This window comes from Phaenicophaeus curvirostris, chromosome 1, assembly GCF_032191515.1.
Source record: "Phaenicophaeus curvirostris isolate KB17595 chromosome 1, BPBGC_Pcur_1.0, whole genome shotgun sequence".
Classification (NCBI taxonomy): Eukaryota; Metazoa; Chordata; class Aves; order Cuculiformes; family Cuculidae; genus Phaenicophaeus; species Phaenicophaeus curvirostris.
In genome coordinates, this window is record NC_091392.1 from 73,196,281 (window position 1) to 73,214,520 (window position 18,240).

The following is an 18,240-nucleotide window of genomic DNA, read 5'->3' on the forward strand; positions in this document are numbered from 1 at the left end:
ATATGGTGGGTCTCTTCCAACCTGGTTATTCTATGATTCTATGATTCTAGGATTTAGAGGAGTTTCCTGAGACATTTGTATGCCAGGGAGCCTTTGGGGTTTTGGCTGTCCCATAACACTGGCTCTGCAGGAGAGGGACAGGAGCTGGGCACTGGTGTAATGGCAAGTGCCTGCAGCGTCACAGTATGTTTCCTTCAAGTCTCCATCTTCTGTGGGACCAAAACAGACCAAAGTGGCAGCAGTCCATCTGCTACCAGGAATACTACCCCCAGCACTTGTGTTTTAGCCTCCTTTCTGGGATTCTCTACAGGAAGAGTTTCCTCAAAGCACTTGGATACATCTCAGTGTGGCAAAGTCCATGCTGGGAGTTTAAGATCCTACTGGCACCAGCAATGGATGCCAGAACGAGGCAAATTTCAGATCTGTATTTCCATGCCTGTAGAGTTACGACTAGCTTGTTTTTTTTTCTTTCCAAAGCCTCTTTGGAGACTTTCTCAGCAGAGGGAGGGAAAAGAGCCCTAGATGCTGTGTTGACATCAATCACCCTGCTTATGCCACTGTCTGGCAGCTGAAACTCTGGCAATGTGAGAGCTGGTGGCAGTTTCCAGCCTGGTCCTGCATACAACACGATGCCTTAGGGATCTGTAATCAAAGTTCTGATTATTAGGGTAAAATCGGTCATAAAGAGGAAATAGAATGAAATAAAATTAAAGTACAGCTATCAGCTTCCCTTGAGCTTAACCTGATCTATTTTAATTTAAATGGAAAATGTCATGTTACTTATCTATAACACTTTAAAGCACTAGGCAGGAACATATTGCCAGTGCTTTATAGTGGTATGTTTTAGCAGTAGTATGATGGACATAAAGCTCTTTAATATGCACAGAAAACTAAACCTCAAATGCTCTGCTAAGAAAAATATTTGGGCCTTGTCAAGAAAGTATGGTGCTAGGGGCAGGAAGAAATGCACTCTGCCTACTGCAGTGTTTCATTGTGTACCTTGGCATCTTTCTATCTGTTTCTGAAAGTTTCAAAAGGCAAGCATAGAAAACATCCATCGCAAAGGTGATGTAAGGAAAGTCTGTGCACGTGAAACATTTCAAAACCCCTGGGAGCCTTGCCCAGCCATCATACAGTGACCTCAGGCAGGGGGTGGATGAGGCAGACTCCTGATGTCCCTTCATCAGAGTGATCAGAGGAGCTTCATGTAAATGCACCTTGCACCACGGCTCCCAACAGCAAAAGCTCTCAAGCTGATGGGCTTCTCCAAGATTGTTTTTATGCTTATGGCAGATTGCAGGTGGAATAAAAGGCTTTGGAGATGTATGTGGGGTTTATGCCTTGGGAAATGCCCCCTCACGTGGAGCTGGTGCTCAGTTGATGCAGAGTGCCCTGGGAAGGGCTCTTCCAGCTCCCAACAATGCACTCAAGTTACCACTCAACACAGAGAGTGCTGAAGACAGTGCAGAGGGAGCTGCTTTGATGCCCTGGCATCGATATCAAAGCCAGGTACGCAGCCTTATTTCCCACTCAAGGCAGCTGCAGGATGGTGCCTCTTTCCTCTGGAGGGGGAAGCTTGCACGCGGGGCAGGAAGCCATCATGGAACAGCCAGCTCAGGAAGGGGTTGGGGCCAAGATTATGTTTTTAACCTGTTTCTTGTTTATTTAAGCCTTTGAGGAAGAAGAATAAAAGCAGTCACTGGCTGTGTTGCAATCGGAGCTGAGTGTGCTGGCTGAGTTCTAACAGTGGCAGCAAAGGCAGCCTGTGTGAGGGCAGAAACCACCTCTCTGGTCATTCATCAGCCTCACAGGCCCAGCAGCATCTTGTGCAGGAGCCAGCTGAAAGCAGGTATCCTGAGCACATCTACACCAAGCCAGCAGCAGCCATTCAACGCTGCTGCTTCAGCTGGCCTCAGCAAAGGTGTGCTGCCCAGTGGGCAGCAATTAGAGATCAAGGCTTTGAAGCTGGCCAGTTCTCTACTGAAGGAGGAAATAAAGGCACAGATATATTTGTCCTCATTCTTTTGTGCAGAACAGGTAAAAGTAACTAGTTCCCTGTTGCAGAGAGGCTTCGGTCCCAGAGGGGTTTGCCACTGGGACTGATCAAGCCCTGACCTCTGCTTCCTGCTAGTGCTGCCCACGCTGCAGGGCTTGCTGCCTCCTGCCCTGAGAGCAGCTCTCTTACAGACTTCTAGCCCTCTGGGCAGTGCTGAGAGATGTAACCCTGCCACATATTTGATGCTGCCTGTGGATCGGCAACAGATCTGCCGTGGTCAGCCATTTCTGTTGTTGTTCACATTTCCGCCACGTCATTCATGCTCCTTGCTTCAGGCTCCTGGTTTTGCTAAGCACAAACTCCCACTCCATCAAAGCAATTCTCGCCGGTGAGGCCAGTGGCCCAGATATTGGCTACGAGGAAATGTTTGCATCCTTTCCCACATCTGAACTGGCTGCCACCTTTCCCCAGCTATGATTCTGCAGTGCAAGTGTTTGGGAGTGCACTGGTTTGATCCACAGTGCACTGGTTTGGAAGCACACTTGTCTGGGAACTCCCAGCTGTTCCCACTAGGTACTATAGAGGGTCTGGGCTGCATAGGACTCGCAGCTGGGCCCAGGACTGCTATCACTGTAGCTGAATTTGAACCAGAATTTGACTGCAGAACTGGGAAACAAACATACAGTTTCCTATTGCAGAAAATGTAGGTTAGATAAAGGTATCTTTCTGGGTTGTTTCTAAAGGGCAGAAGATGAGTGCCTGTTAGAAGTTATCACAATTTTTTTAAAAGATAAGTAAGATGTAAAAATTGGATTGAGAGTGTGACCATGGGGAGTGTCCGACTTGGGGGGCTGGGATAAGAGTATGTTGTGTCGAATAAATTGAGAGCATTGTGGGTTTGGATCCTCTAACCTTTATTCACAGGAGCTACCTTCTCCTGTTAACCTTATTTTAAAAGTACCCAGAAGGGACCTTTGGTTTAAGCCATAAGGACCTGCGCGTTTGAAAGAATTCTAAGCCAATGTTAGGATGAATTTCTGAAATGCCCTGTCCCCTTAAGAGGATAGATGGACATGTTCTAATCTATTTGTAATTCTCCTTCCAAGTTTGCTTAAAAAGTAAATGAAGACATTACAAAAATCCAGCTGACCAAAAGAAAACCAGCTCTGGCCAGTCATTACAGGCTAAGCTAATGCAATTATCATTCTTATCCATATTGTCATGCAGTTAGTCCCGCTGAGCCTAGCGCTCAACTGTCCTGATTTTTCATCATAAATTCTCTTTGTTCCTCTTCAAGTACTACTCCTGATTAAGGGCTGTGAATTCAGAAACTTAATGTCAGATTTTAAAGTGACAGTTGATTTTTCTTTTAGCAAGTTTGTTTTGTATGGATAAGCTCCTACATTGCATTGACATATTTTTTACTCCTTTTTTATGTTTTGGTTTCCTTTGTAGACACTCTTCTTAATTTCTCTGAAAAGACTATAGAGCTTGTGCTCTCAGCAAGGGTAATAAACTCTTTTGCAGGTGTTCCTGTGCGGGGGAAGGGGGAGATGTGAAATGGAAACAGGCACCAGGAATGCAAATTCCCACTGCAATTTGGGTCACATGTCCAAAGGGAATTATAATTCCTCACATGCTTTCTCACGCAGCAGGACGCGGGAGCAGAGGGATTGCTGTCTAGGACGGGGCTCCCAGCTCATCTACTCCCCTGTCTGGTTTCTGGAGGTAACCAATTGCCAAATGCTGTAAAGCCAGAATGAGAAATGTCAGAACAGCCAATTATAACTTGCCTATAGAAAAATATTTTCCTAACCCCAGGCATTTATCAACTGGCCTGTGCCCCAGAGAGCTCTGGCTAATATCCCTTCTGCATGATTATCTCAAATGAGGTAACCCCAGACATATCCACGGCCTTCATAAATGCCCATGCACTTTTCTTCGGACCTCCTGAACTCTTTCTTTATCTCAGGAGTCTCCTGTGGCAGTGGATCCCAGTCTTGAGATGCACTGACAAGCATATCCCCATTTCTCTAGCCATTCACTGCTCATTTTTGAAATAAAACCAAACTTTCCCATTCCATTCTACTGAAGAACAGCCTGGACTTTCTTGCACCAGCCTCCCTCAGGCTTTGCTCTCTGTATCAGTCAGTCAGTAGCACCTTTATTAATATTCCCCTCCACCTCCACATCCAGCTTTGCACAAGAGCTTTCCTGTCATCTTGAGCAGGATTTTCTTTGGCCCTTGATGCACAAAACTGTCTACCTTCCTGGGCATCCCTCTCCCACCTTTATTGATGGCTCACCAGGACTGCAGATGTGGTATGAATTATTTTGAGGTCCAGGCACGGGGAGTAACATTGTAGGTACATCCGTGCTGAAATCAGGAGCTGTCCCAGCCGAGTTACTAATAAGATTCTCTCTTGTTACCCTGATCCGGGCCAAGACCTACAGCAAGGACCTCAGCCAGCGTCTGGCAGCTCATAACTGCAGCTTCCATTTCAGAACCCTGACAAGGCCACACCTCCCCTTTCACCTTCCCCATGACACCGAGGCCATTGACCTGCCTGTGCCACAACTGCTAACACAGCTGCACAAGACCTCACTTGCACCAGAGACGTCATTCGACAGTAGAAAAATGTAGCCCAAGAATCAGTGGTTGTGAGCTGTAGCAGTGGACAATCTCCTGTCAGCTGTGCTGGCTATTGGAACGGGCGTAAAGAGGACCCAGAGTAGAAAAGAGAATTTAAGAGCAATTACAGTTATCAGAAACATGCAAAAAAATAAACCTAGCACAGACATGGTACTGTGGCATGTCAAGAGAACTGGGAGTGAGGGCTTGGTTGACAGCATCCCTTTGAAGGTGCCTGTGAGAACGAAGGCAAATAATTCAAGTGCTCTCTGTTCAGATTTGGGCTGTAGCTCCCCAGAGGTGATCTCCTGGGCCACAGACACCCTGCAAAGCCAGCAGGGAGCTGCCAGAAAACACCGCTGTCACTGCGGCGGAGGCCATCTAGTTACCCATTTAGGCTGCTGATGTATGCGGGAGCAAAAAGTTGGGGGTTTTTTTGCCTTGTAGTTTAAGCTCAAGGTTTGATACTCCCTGAGCAGTGGAGGTCCAAGGGCACAACTGCCTGTGCCCGTGCCCATGTAAAGTGGCCTGTGCTGGCAGGAGGTGGATGACAGTCAGAGATACCACTGACATCATTTTAAGGCTGGGTGAACACACTGCAGCTGGAAAAACACTAAAAATGGCATTTATATGCCTTGCACAGTCAATTGCACTATAGGCAGTGCTGGTAGGGATGCTTGCTTTTCAAGTTATTCAAGGCATCCCATTATACAACCCGATTTCAGACAACTAAACCTTTGCCAGGCATTTTGAGGTGATTTTTTCCATGCTGTATGATTGCCTCTGACTTCTTTGAGGGAAAGATCCATCCTAATAGGCTGGGCCAATGTCTAGCACCAAGCACAAGAGCTAGGGGCAGAAAAAGCTGTTTTGCACCACATGAAGTTGTTCTTGTGACCTTTTCACTGAACAGCTCAAACACGTCCCTGCTTTGGAGCAAGGATTTTAAATTTGACAAGAGGGTCAGATGTTGTGGCAGGGATTTGCCACAGGTCTTTCTGCCACCTCCCAGCTGGTAAAGCCTCCACACCCCCATCATCCCCTGCTTGGCTTCGGCACCTCCCTGCTGCTGCCAGTCCTGATGTTGTCTGAGTTGTCTGACCTCTGCCTTGTGCTTCTTGGTTTTACAGCCCCGCTAATGAGCCACGGGGCTGCCAGTACGGTGTGAGACCAGGGGCTTTTTGTCTTTTTTGTGACTCAAAAAACTACATCCAGAAAGTTGTGTTAAAAATTACTAGAGCTGCACAGTGAAATATTGAGAGGTTTAGAAGTGCCAGGATAGAACTGACCTGTGCAAATTTGATTCACTTTCCAAGACTAGTTTAAAAGAGACATCTATTGCTACTTTCTTCATCTCACACAGCTTGTCTTCCCATCTGAAGTTTCACATAGTTTTAATTATGGTGTATTGATAGCCCCCAATCTTTTGTTGCTTTTTAAAATATAGCTTGAATTGGAAGTATTTGAAATCAGTTGAGAATTCTCAAATGTCACTATTGCTGCGTATCCTGAAAGCAATATTCTTCCTTGCATGTTGTGCAGCAATGACATGAAAGAGATGCTCAGGACAGAGACCCAGCTTTTACCATTAGCCCACCAGCTTCTATCTGGATGTCTGTGAACTTGCAGGCTGGTGCAGATGGGGCCCAACTCCACAACGCCCTGAATCACAGAATGGCACAGAATGGTTTTGGCCACAAGTACCGACTCCATCTTTCTGTCATCTGATCATTGCCATACCAGCACCTTTGTCAACTGGTATTTATAAAAGAAATACATGCAAGGGTTTTCATAGTAACAGTGCTGCATGTGCAGGAAATTGAAGTTTCAATTTCCTTTGGCATAGTATTTCTTCTATACAGCTATTAATTTCTCTACATCCAGAAGACATGTGCATAAGGACATGAATGATCTTATTGTGAAGCCATTGCCTGGGCTCAAATGCCAGGAGTAGAACTCCAAGCTCTGCCACAGACCTCCCATATGACCTTGAACGGGCCTTGATCCAGCTTATTGGGCATTCTCAGGGGTGCACATCCCATTGGTGTTACTTGGAGATAAGCACACAAGTCCTCTGGTGAATCGTCTACATTGAGGTTCCTCAACAGACCCTAATCTTATAGAAATCAATTTCTCTGTGCTTCAGTTCCTCATTTTAAAATGGCAATACAAGAAGCTCTTGATCTTTCTACAGGCGCCTTATCAGGCTGTTGAATGATCTTACCTTGATGCCCCACATTGCAACATCACAGAGACAGAGGGAAGCTCTCCCAGGTTTCACTGTGCCCCAGCTTCTCTTCCTGCAGGTATCCCTCTGACGGAAGAAAACGGGACAACACGTGGTGATCAATATGATCCAAGTGAAGCCATTTAATCAAAGTTCATAACACATTTTATACCTTACTTAGCTCAAGCAAGCCATTGTTTTGCAAGCTGATTTGACGATTCTCCATTAGCAACAAGTAATCATTAGTTACAATACATTATTATATCTTCCCATGAGAAACAGCTATGTGAGCATTTCAGTCTACAAATTGATAAACTACAAAGTAACAAGTCAAGGACTACCGAGGAAAGCTTCCCATGAGAAATGAGAGGAGTATAAGGCAGAACAACTCTCTATTGTTGCAAAGAGAAACCTTGAAGACAGTGTGTCATTTACCGTAGCTGATTCTTCTGCAAAGTTAGCTTTAATTCTGGTGCAAAAGCTGTGAGGCCTTATGCTAAGGTGCCTTTATTTCATTTAGCATAAGCTGCTCAGTGCTTGGGGTGCTCTTTAAATGACCTCTGGTTCGTAACCACCCATCATCCCTCTGCAGGTTTTCCAAATGTGAGTGCACCCAGCCAGCCCCTGGATCCCATGTTGTGCATGGCTTTGCTTTGAGGTTATCTCAGTCCTCCATTACTGTGTGTGGCAGAGACCACGCTGTCCTAGCATGAGCTTTTTTTTCTCATTTTCTTTCATCATTCGTTTGGGGTCTGCCTCTTCCTCCACAGCAGGTGCCCTGCATACCCCATCAGGCTAGAGAATAAGATCTGTTGCTTTGCTATTCTCACACCATAAAACCTTTTACAGAAAGAGAAAGGGCCTGAAGAGAAGGCAGAGCCTTCCTGAGCGACAAGTCCATAACTGCTGAATGGAATTCGAGATCTTCTGGAATTCAGGACCATGACCAAATACTAGGAAAGTCCATGGCTGCAGTGAGATGGGATGAGCTTGGATGGGATAGACAAGGGCCCTACTTTAACATGGTTCCTAAGCAGTGGACAACAAGAAATTAATACTAAAAACCACTGAGAAACTCAGGCAAGAGGGAGTGATACAACAAGACAGATGCAACAACTGCATCCTTGACTCAACCATGCTTATTAGAAGATTATACTTTCGGTCTTGTTCCGTTAATACAGTTTTCTTTTTATTTAGTGTACAACCCCATGGGTCTCATACTTATTGCTCATGGATGCCCAAGGGATTTGTGCAGGTGAGCAGCTTAACTGTCTTATATATAGTCAATTTTGTGGGCAATATTGATGTGAAGTGAGCAGCTTTTGAAGCTAATTAAAATGGTACGCTTTAAAAAAATTTTTGCTAATTACTAATATTTAGCAGCACTATTTTAACTGCAATTTCTGTGTTCCAAGGGGATTTGAACTCTGTTAATTTCCCACTGATTCTCTTGGCACCATTTAGCATATCAAAATGACCATGAAATTAAAAATCCTTAGTCATTATACTTTTTGAGACATTAATGCCAGCAGTAACGGGGAGAAAAATCACTGCAGGGAAAATATGACCAAATTCAGGCCCTTTCCCCACTTTTTTCCCCCAAAAGGCAATTGTGCTATAGTGCTGACTGACCCAGAGGAGCACAGAAGCTGCTCTAGGCACAAGCTGCACTTGCTTTGCCAGGAGGAGCATGCACAGAGCTGTGTTTCCCTCACAAACAACACTGTTGTCCCATAAGGCTGTGCAGTGAGCTAGGGCTAAAAAGCATTCTCTTGGTCACAAAATGAGTCAGTATCTATCTAAATGGGTAGCCTGATCTTTTAACTCCCACTCTGGCCACTTGCTGCTGAAATGAAGCTACTACCCCTGTGCAACATCAGACACCAAAATACTGGCAGAAAGTGCTGGACCCCAAGTGTGTTGTGTCTTAGGTTCCTGCTTTGCTTAGCAGACCCTACTGCTTTCCCTGTAAGACAGAAACGTCCTTTGAAAACGAAAAAAAAAAAAGAGAGAGAGAATGTGAGAGGTCGGTTTGGAATAAGGCAGAGTGCATTTGGAGCATCCTGACATCACCACAGCAATCCAAACACACAAATAACATCACTATGTGGATTTGTAAGAAAAAAAGTTCTGTTATTTAGCAATAAAATCTCCAGATCAGCCTCCGACAATCACTCTGAAAAATGACATAAATATTCAACACAAGAATAATCAAAAATACATCATCTATTATTTTTTTGTTAACTCAAAGGGGAAACTTGCATCCTTTCACTCAATCCGTGTCTACACAGATCAGTGTCAGCTCCTATTTACTTGCTACTTTTAACTATTTGTGTTTATTCCTGTTATTTGTGTCTTAGTCACCTAGCCATTGTGATAGCTTTGATTAAACTAAATCCTGGGTCTTTCTTGGGAGCAAAGGACACATAATTTTCTGGTCCTATTTTGTGCATCCAGCATCCTATACCTGATTCTGTGCACAGTCCTCCCTGGCAGCCCCCTCTTTCTCTCCCTCTTCACTGCAGGAGGGTAGCCAGAAGAGTTCTACCACCCAGACTCCACTATTGAATCTCTTGTCGACTCTGTGCACATCATGTAACTTTTCCTTGCTGTTAGAGCCATGAATCCGCATCAGTCCTAGTGGGATAAGCCTAGCAGCAAGGATTTGCTCTACTGCGTTTGCTTTCCCCACTTGTAAACTGAGCATCATAATACTTGCCTAGATCAAAGGGGGTACGGGAAGAATTAAATAATTAATGTGTGTAAAGCACTTTGAAAGATGAAAGATGCTATATAAGTACAGAGTATTAACTACAAAAAAAAACCAAGCCCCAAACTACCTGGTTACTGATGTAAGTCTCCAGTTTAATCTGTAAGAAACACATGAAATAGAAATAATTGCCACCAACAAATTTAGAATTAGATTATGCCAAGCCCCAAAACAGCTGTGCAGGAGACCAAGAGGCTTGCCTCCTCCTGTGGCTGAGTCACAGTGCCTGTATGAGCAAGAAGGAGCCAAAAGTGTGCCTACAGCAGGAATTTGAAGGGAAATCATTCCCTGCATCACCAAACTGTCTCAAGCAGCCACATCAAGTGGTACAATTGAAAACCAGATAGAGCAATGTCTTACAGCATGTCATGTTTCTTGCTCTTCCCCAGTCTTGCTGCTCCAATGGTTAGAAACCTTCCTCTGGTTTCCAAGCTAAATGTACTCATGGCCATTTGTATCCATTTGTCCTTGTGCCAACATTGTTTTAAGTTTAACACAAGATATTTATAGACCAATCATGTCCTCTCTAACCTTTAATGTTGTTAGACTGAACAAGGCAATCCCTTTCAGTTTCCTGTTGTTAAGTAGGGTCTCCAGCCCCTCCATCAAGCACTCCACCAGCACTACGCTATGCTTGCTTCAGTCGCAATGCATCTTTCTTGAATGGAGGTGAGTAAAGCTGTATGCAGCCACCTCATGGGGTCCACCGGTACTTGCTCCTTGTCATTAATGATTTTCAAGCCCATGTTGGAAATAACTTGATACAACCTTGATAACGTTTATCTTTTTCCATGGCTTGCTACGCTGCCACTTCACAGTGATCCTGTGAACAGCCAAGGTGCTTGAGACTTTTTATTTTCCCAGAGATACTTGGACACTTCAGCCTTACGTGCCAAACCTTACATTTGGCACAATTGAACTTCAGCCTATTCCCATTGTTCCCATACTCAAGGTCAAGCAGTTCTTCCTGTTTGATAGGCTGGGGCCTCTTGTGTATTGACAAGCATTTGCATGTCTGTGTCATCAGGAAATTTCACTGTGTACTCCTCCCTCTTTTGTCCAACAGGCAAGTATTAACTAAAAGCAGTCCCCAAGCAGACCTCAGACAATTCCACTAGCAACTGCCTTCCAGATCTACTTTCATCATATCTTGCTTTCAACTCCCATCCTGCTATGTCTCACCTATCTTACAGGGATGCTTGAGGTTCTTCCAGAAGGAAAGATGATGCAAGTCTGTAGGGCTTGCTGGACCTGACCAGTGCTTTGAAAGTGGTTGCGTTCCTTCAGGAACATTGCAAAAGAGGGTCAGAGAAGTTGTGAGGCATTGACATTTTGTAACAATGCTAAGTGAAGAAAATATAATACTCAGGATAACTTTGATGGGAGGGAATATTCTTCAACATCTGGTGGAACACATGCAGTAATTCCGGCAGTGCAGAAAGCCCCGTGTCCTCAAGAACCCTCTCACATAAAAGGTCACCGGTCTCAGAAAACAGAGGACACAAAGCCATGTTGTTATTGCTGATCAGGGAGGAATTGAGTCCAAGGAGAGGTAGAGTGCAGAACTAAGGTCCAGGTGGCTGTTTCAGGGGAGAAGTGGACAGACATCAAGAGTCCCAAATCTGCTGTCACACAGCTCTGGCCTGAACTTCAGGCCTCTCTTTTGTCTTACTTCTGTAAGCAGGCAGCTTTGGTCTTTTATGGAGATGATTTATAGATGGTTGACATCAATTCAGCAATGCAGGAAGAAAAGGGATACTGATTTCTGGCATCAACCAGCTCTTTGTGAGGCAGAAGACTATGACCCAGCATCTGGTCAACCCAATAGTTGCTAAGCCAAACTCAGAAGACTGGAAGAAACGAACCCTGATGTACTCTGGTCTCCTGTCTCCAGGGAAGATCATGGGCTCCAATTTCATACCAGTCAAGAGGCAGGGACAAATCTTGGCCACGCCGAGGTCAGCAATAAACTTCAACTGGGCTGAAGACATCAACTCCAATGCTCAGGTGTTTCAGGGTTCCAAAGGTGACCCTGAGAAAAAACACCACTTATGGTGGGGCTTGGTCAGAGAAAAGTCACAACAACTTGGTTTTTAAGAGACTGAGAGCTTTTCAACAAATTCCAGCCAGTGACTTCCAGAGAATCCAAATATGTATTTAAGCCAACTGCAGCACCTCCAAGTACACCAGACCTTGAAGTATGGCTGGAGCAGTGAATAACATAGTGAAACTAACCCAAATGCCAGTGTGAAACCTTCAGCCAGCTGCAGAAACAAATCCCTGAGTGTCTGTAAATGCCAGGAAGTCTGAAATATTAGATGCATATGCATATGCACCACAGTTTGGAGAGAGCACCTTATTAGAGATGCCAGTAGCGTTGCACCAACTCAGAAGCACTTTTTTTCCCTTTACCTCTTGAAAAAAAGGAGCTTTCTAGTTTTATTACAAAGCATCAGCTGCATGGGACAAGCTGAGCATGTTTGACATGTGCTGCAATGAAGGAGAGCTCCTCAGCTCCTGCACCAGCTGATTCCTCCATCCTAGCAATGAGTCCCACCCATGCAGTGGGAGCTTGGAAGTCAGAGATGAGTGAAGCCTGAGTTAACATGAATTTTAAACATCATTTCTCCACCTGTCAGGATTTCTTGCAGTCTATCCTGCCACTTTTTGTAGGCTTCTAGCTCTGTGTTTGGGTGTGTGTGAAAGAAACGGAGAGTTGAACAGTGAGAGACATGCCTTGCTTTTCTTCTTCATGTCACCCTAACCCTGCTCAGAGAAAGTCAGAGATCTGTGCCTAAAGCTCTTAGCTGGACTTCCCCTCTGCTTGCTTACCTGCTATGGGTTGCAAGTACTGGTGAAGGTCTGCCTGATGGCATGGAGAGAGATAACTGCAGGTAACTGCGGGTTCCTGTTCCAGGAGAAAAATCCCAGAAGGGCTAGTAAGTTGTTTTTTTTTTTCCAGACAGAGAGTTTTGGGCTAATTCAGCCTCATTACCTGCTGTGTCAGGGACACAGGTACAGGCACTGCCCCACGGCAGGTGGCACATGCATTTGGGTCAGTTCATTATGGACAGTTTACCTACTGCTAAATTTTCTGTAGAAGACCCGTATAAATGCCTAGACCACTGTTCGAATTCAGGGAGCTGGAGCTGGAGATGGGGAGCTCCAGGCACAGAGTGCCTAAAGGATCTTCAGCAAACGCAAGGATTTAGGAGTTTGCATTGGTGTAGCACAATCACTGTGGAGGCTGCAAGACACAACTTCTTTCTAATCTGAGAGAAGATGAGATTTCTTTTGGATGCACAGGTTTACCTTGTGGTCAGATGCGATGGCTGGAGAGAGAAAGGTGCATTGTTAAATACACAGCCTCCAAGTGTGGAGTAACCTGACATAAAACAATTCCTGCTCTACTTCCTTCCACGTCTGTTACCCCATACAGCTAAACTGAAGTGCTTCACACCTTGGTCTTATTGTAGTAACACCTAAAGGGCACGTGGAGCACACACAAAGAATAATTTAGGTTGGACAATTCCTCTAGAGGTCATCTGGCTCAATACAGTGCTCACAGCAGAGTTGACAGACACAGGAAAGGATGTGAACTGGCCACAAAAGAGCGTGTTGAAAACAAGCCTCACCTCCAGATGACCTGAACTTTAAAAATGGCTGTGTCAGAAGCCAGCCTGAATTGCGTGTGTCAGACCAATTTCTAATTGGCCTTGTCTTTTATGTAATTGCACTTTCAGGAGCTAGATATTATTATGATCCACTGTCAATGGGCATCAATCTTCAGAAATCCCAGCAACTGACATTATATCTCTGCTTTCAGGAAGAAGCTTTCATTATTTATTTTAAACTGGGAACCCTGTAGTTTCTTTTTCCCTAGCATATCACCAGTGCGCTGAACTTTGGCTACTCAATGGTGCATCTGCACTGTTCAGTCTGCCTCTGTAGTCCATGACTTGCTACAGGGTGAGGTAAAGAGGGAATGAGGGGAGAGGGTACAAGGCAGGGTCTTAGCTTCTCCATAGCCTAGACTGACTTGATGGGTGGATAAGCCTTTGGCCAGCTGTGATACATTTGGCTCCCTCCTGGCCCCATCTGCCACACTGAGGGTGGCATGTCCAAGGGGGTCCTTGGGTCAGCAGGTTTTTGTGGAGCTGCCCCTGGGGCAAAGGGAGGAACTCAAACACCCCACAGTCCTTGGGGAGATATGGCAAGCCTTATCTAAGCCTTTGTTCCTTACTAACTCTGCTGCTCTGGATTTGTGTGTTGCAACCCTGTGACTGGCACTTGGCTGGACTGCTGATGCCTTGAAGAAATATCTGTATAAATGCAATATGTGGGAGTGTGTCTGTGTGGGTTCAACCACACTAAACTCACTATATTTCTAGTGTAAAAACTCCAGTGGAGAAAAATTCAAGGTGCTCCTCACAGGAACAGGCTGCTCAGGGAGGTGATTGAGTCACCAAACCTGGAGGTATTTAAAAGATGGGTAGATGAAGTGCTTAGGGGCATGATTTAGTAGTAGGCAGATACGGTTGGACTTGATGATCTTGATGATCTCAAAGGTGTTTTCCAACCTAGGGATTCTATGATTCTAAGATTAAAAATGTGTCTGTAGTCCCATGCAATGCTGTGTGTTCTCATGGGTAGGTGAACAAATAGGAAAGACTGTGTCATCACAAAGCTGCAGCCCATTTCTATGTCTGACATGTGTGATGTTTGACTTGTTGTCATCGTCACCCAGTTTGTGCTGCCTTTTGGCAAAGGGAGGAACAAGAGCAGGCAATGTTTTACAGAGGACAGATTCTGGCTATGGAAAAGCTGTGCAACATGACTCATTTTGTGTAAAGGACACGAAATTACAACTGCATGCCACGTGAGAGATGGTAGCTGGGCTCGAATCAAAAAACATCTTTATGCAGGAAGGGTATTCAAGCATGTGCTTAATTTAAGAACATACTTAATCAGGGCCTTTGGGCAAAAAAGGGTAATGATTATTCTTGTGTTCCCGAGAAAATCCAAGTGACATCCGGAAGATGCATTACTCAAGAAAATTTAGTGTTATTTCAGTGTCCTCATTTAATGTTTCAATTTCTAAAAAAGTGATTCTTTTAATTTCTCATTGCTCTCCAGTGCTGTGAATTTTTTCACAGCTGTTTTACACTTGATTGTTAATGGCATGTGAAATCAGCAAATACAATCTGGTTCAGATAATAATTATGGAAGATCAGTCCTGCATCCGCCTCTTTTCTCTGTCCCCATTAAACTTCCCAGCATGTAGGATATGCATGTTTGACTTTTCAGGGAAAGCCAGCCACAGTAAAACATCCCTTTCCCCTCTTGTGCCCACTGTTTAATCATTTGAAAACAACAAGATCCCCGTTCTCTATTTTTTCAGTGCATTTGACCCCAAATTTTTCTCTGTATAACTGTGTATTGCATCAGAGATTAGATACGGCATGTATGGTTTTAAGTATGCAATATGTGCTTTTTATAATTACAAGGGACTATCTTATTAGCAACTAGTTATCATCCATCGCAGTCCTGAAATTATCCCAGTAAAAGCAGGTGAGCCATCATCCAATCACCGTGTTACTCAAATAACCAAGAAGAAGGTGGCTAAAAGCTGCTTCTGCCCAACCAGATCCTGTTGCCCTTCACTGTGGGGATGGTGCCTCCCTGTAGGCACATTGTACCCAGGCTAGGAGAGGTTCTGTGTCTCAGTGTGACCAGGACAAATCACAACTAATGATGACAACTAAGAGAGTTGGGATTGTTCAGCCTGGAGAAGAGAAGGCTCTGAGGAGACCATATAGTGACCTTCCAGTACCTGAAGGGGCTACAAGAAAACTGGTGAGCAACTTTTTACAAAGGCTCATAGTGATAGGATGAGGGGCAATAGGTATAAATTGGAGAGGGACAGATTTAGACTAGCCGTAAGGAGGAATTTCTTAGCGATGAAAGTGATGAAGTGCCGGCACAGGTTGCCCAGGGAAGTTGTGGCTGCCCCATCCCTGGAGGTGTGCAAGGCCAGATTGGATGGGGCCTTGAGCAACCTGGTCTAGTGGGAGATGACCCTGCTCATCACAGAGGGGTTAGAACTGGATGTTCTTTAGGGTCCCTTCCAACCCAAACTATTTTATGATTCTGTGATTCTTCAGCTTCCATGGAAAAAAAATGAGCGTTCCAAGTGGTGCACCTACTCCAGACCCAATGGCTGTGATAAGGCAAATTTTGGTCTACATTGACCACATTTCATAGTTATGTACCCAAATCTTTTGGTCTCTGTACAGAAAACATCCCCTGAAGTAGCCTAAAGTTCTCCTGCCTTAAGGATTCTGGACACCAGGCAAAAAACTGGAATTTTCAAAGGGGCTGCAGGGGACTGGGACTCAGGTAGATTCCCCACCTACACTCTGTAGGAGACGTTCAGCCTGCAGCCAGTGGAGTGTGGCCTTATTTTTGAGAGATTTACTGTGCAGAAATATATTTAGGCACCTGTTGTAAGAGGGATTCTTGGGCCAGGAGATAAGAAAGAGCTGTTATTGGCTGTAAGGTAAGTGCTTGCTCATTTTATTGACTTTGGGTTAAATCCTGTTCATCTTCCTTGGGCAATTACTCCTCCTGAAACCAATATGACTGTTGGCATAAATAAAGCAGGTGGATCGTAGCCTGTTTTTGAAGACAGCAATCAGAAATCTAGCTGCCAGCACAAATCCAGGTGCTAAAAACAGTGCTATTTTTTCCTCGGGGAAAAACTACAATATAGATCTGTGGCATAGAAGTAGAGAAATGGAGAGGCAGAAAGGAAAAGAAAATTCAACTTTATTTAATACTTGTTATTAAAGGAGGTGTTCAACTGGGCATCAGTAAAATGTTTGTTCTCAGCTTTGCCACTGCTTCCCTGTATGACTTTGGTGATGTTCCTTGAACACCTCATCCTTCTCAAAGCTGTGTTTAAATATAATTATATGTGGCTTTGAGATCGAGAGATGAGGCACATCAATGGGTGCAAGCTATCATAAGAATATTTTTAAAAGTGGGTGATTGTGACAAAACATCTTGGTAAGAAGCTATGCAAACACGGGACAGTGAAAAACACCACTAGAAAAGACTTTTTTGTTTGTTTGTTTTCTTCACCTCTAAGTTTCTTTTTCTGAATGATATTCCTTAATCTTGCTCTGGTGGATGTAGCGTGAGAGTTATATGCATAGAAAGCATCTGAAATCACTTTGTTTCTAGTTTCCTTTCATACGTTTGGTAATATAAATAACCAGAGAGGATATTGCTTAACTCATAACACAAAATGACATCATAATTTATTAATACAGAAGACACATTTCATTGCTGTTAAATGTCATAAAGAGCTGGAAATAGAGTAGTTTCTCAGAAGGTATTGCCAATATGTCAAAGGAAAGATTTCCTTGATGCTATCCCAGCATGTGTAAGATCCTCTCTGAGTACTTCAACATTTTGGTTATTCCCCCTGAATCGTTTTGTAGCACTCACAAGCCGCTTTACTGGTGATTTCCCCAACATCTGACATCTTCTTCCTGCCTGCCCCACTTCTCCCAGTGCTTTGCTCCTGCCACTCGCTCAAACTCACTCCTCTTTGGGAAGTTAAAAATATAAATTCATAGACAAATAGTGCAGACAGAGCTGGCTGGCGCATCTGTGCTGCTCTCACTGATGTTGGTGGGGCAGCAACACAAGTCCACGTGTCCTCACAGCATCCTCGTGACAGTGGGGACATGGAGCTGCACACACAGAGGAGAGTTTTCAGTGTTCCCCTGGCCCTGAGCTCCTGGCTCATAGGAGAGCAATACATCAACTTGTACACACTCAGGTCCCAAGCCAACAATGCATATAAGCAACTGCTTTCACCTAAGTATTTGAGTAATTCATCTGGTGTGAGCTAAGCACGTGCCTCATGGCAGCCTCACACTTCCTATGGTTTTCCCTTGTGAGGATGAGACCAATGGCTGCTGGCATCGGCTGCAGCATCAGACTGCTCACCACCCACCTCTTCTTGCTCCCTCCTATTCACAGATTATTCACTGTCTAACTCTACAGACTCCAATCATCGAATCATAGAATCGTCAAGGGTGGAAAAGACCACTAAGTTCATCAAGTCCAACCGTTAGCCCAACACCACCATCCCTACTAAACTGTGTCCTGAAGTACCACATCTACACATTTTTAAACACCTCCACCACCTCCCTGGGCAGCCAGTCCCAATGCTTCACCACTCATTTCACATTTTGGTGGAGAAATTTTTCCTAATATCCAATCTGAACCTCTCCTTGTGCAACTTGAGGCCATTTCCTCTTGCTCTATCACTTGCTACTTGGGAGAAGAGACCAGCACCCACCTCACCACAACCTCCTGTCGGTACCTCCATGGGTGAGCCCCCGAGGTGCCTGACCAGCATCTAAGAGGCTTTGCCAGGGGCTCCCAGTGCTGGATTCAGCTGCAGAACGATTTTAGAGTATCCCAGGAGAAATACCTCTACTTCTGTTGGTGTGCTGTCCCCAAACAGTGTGAGCCAATGTGTGGACAAAGTGCAGTGACCGCATGTCTACAATAAGACATCCCTCCCCCTTTTAGGTACT

The 18,240-nt window shown here is 44.7% G+C and overlaps 1 protein-coding gene across 1 annotated transcript in view; it reads right to left on the reverse strand.

Moving 5' to 3' along the window:
- Window positions 1-18,240, reverse strand: part of ITPR2 (inositol 1,4,5-trisphosphate receptor type 2) — a 998,050-nt gene that overhangs the window by 660,478 nt on the left and 319,332 nt on the right. The window lies entirely within an intron of this gene.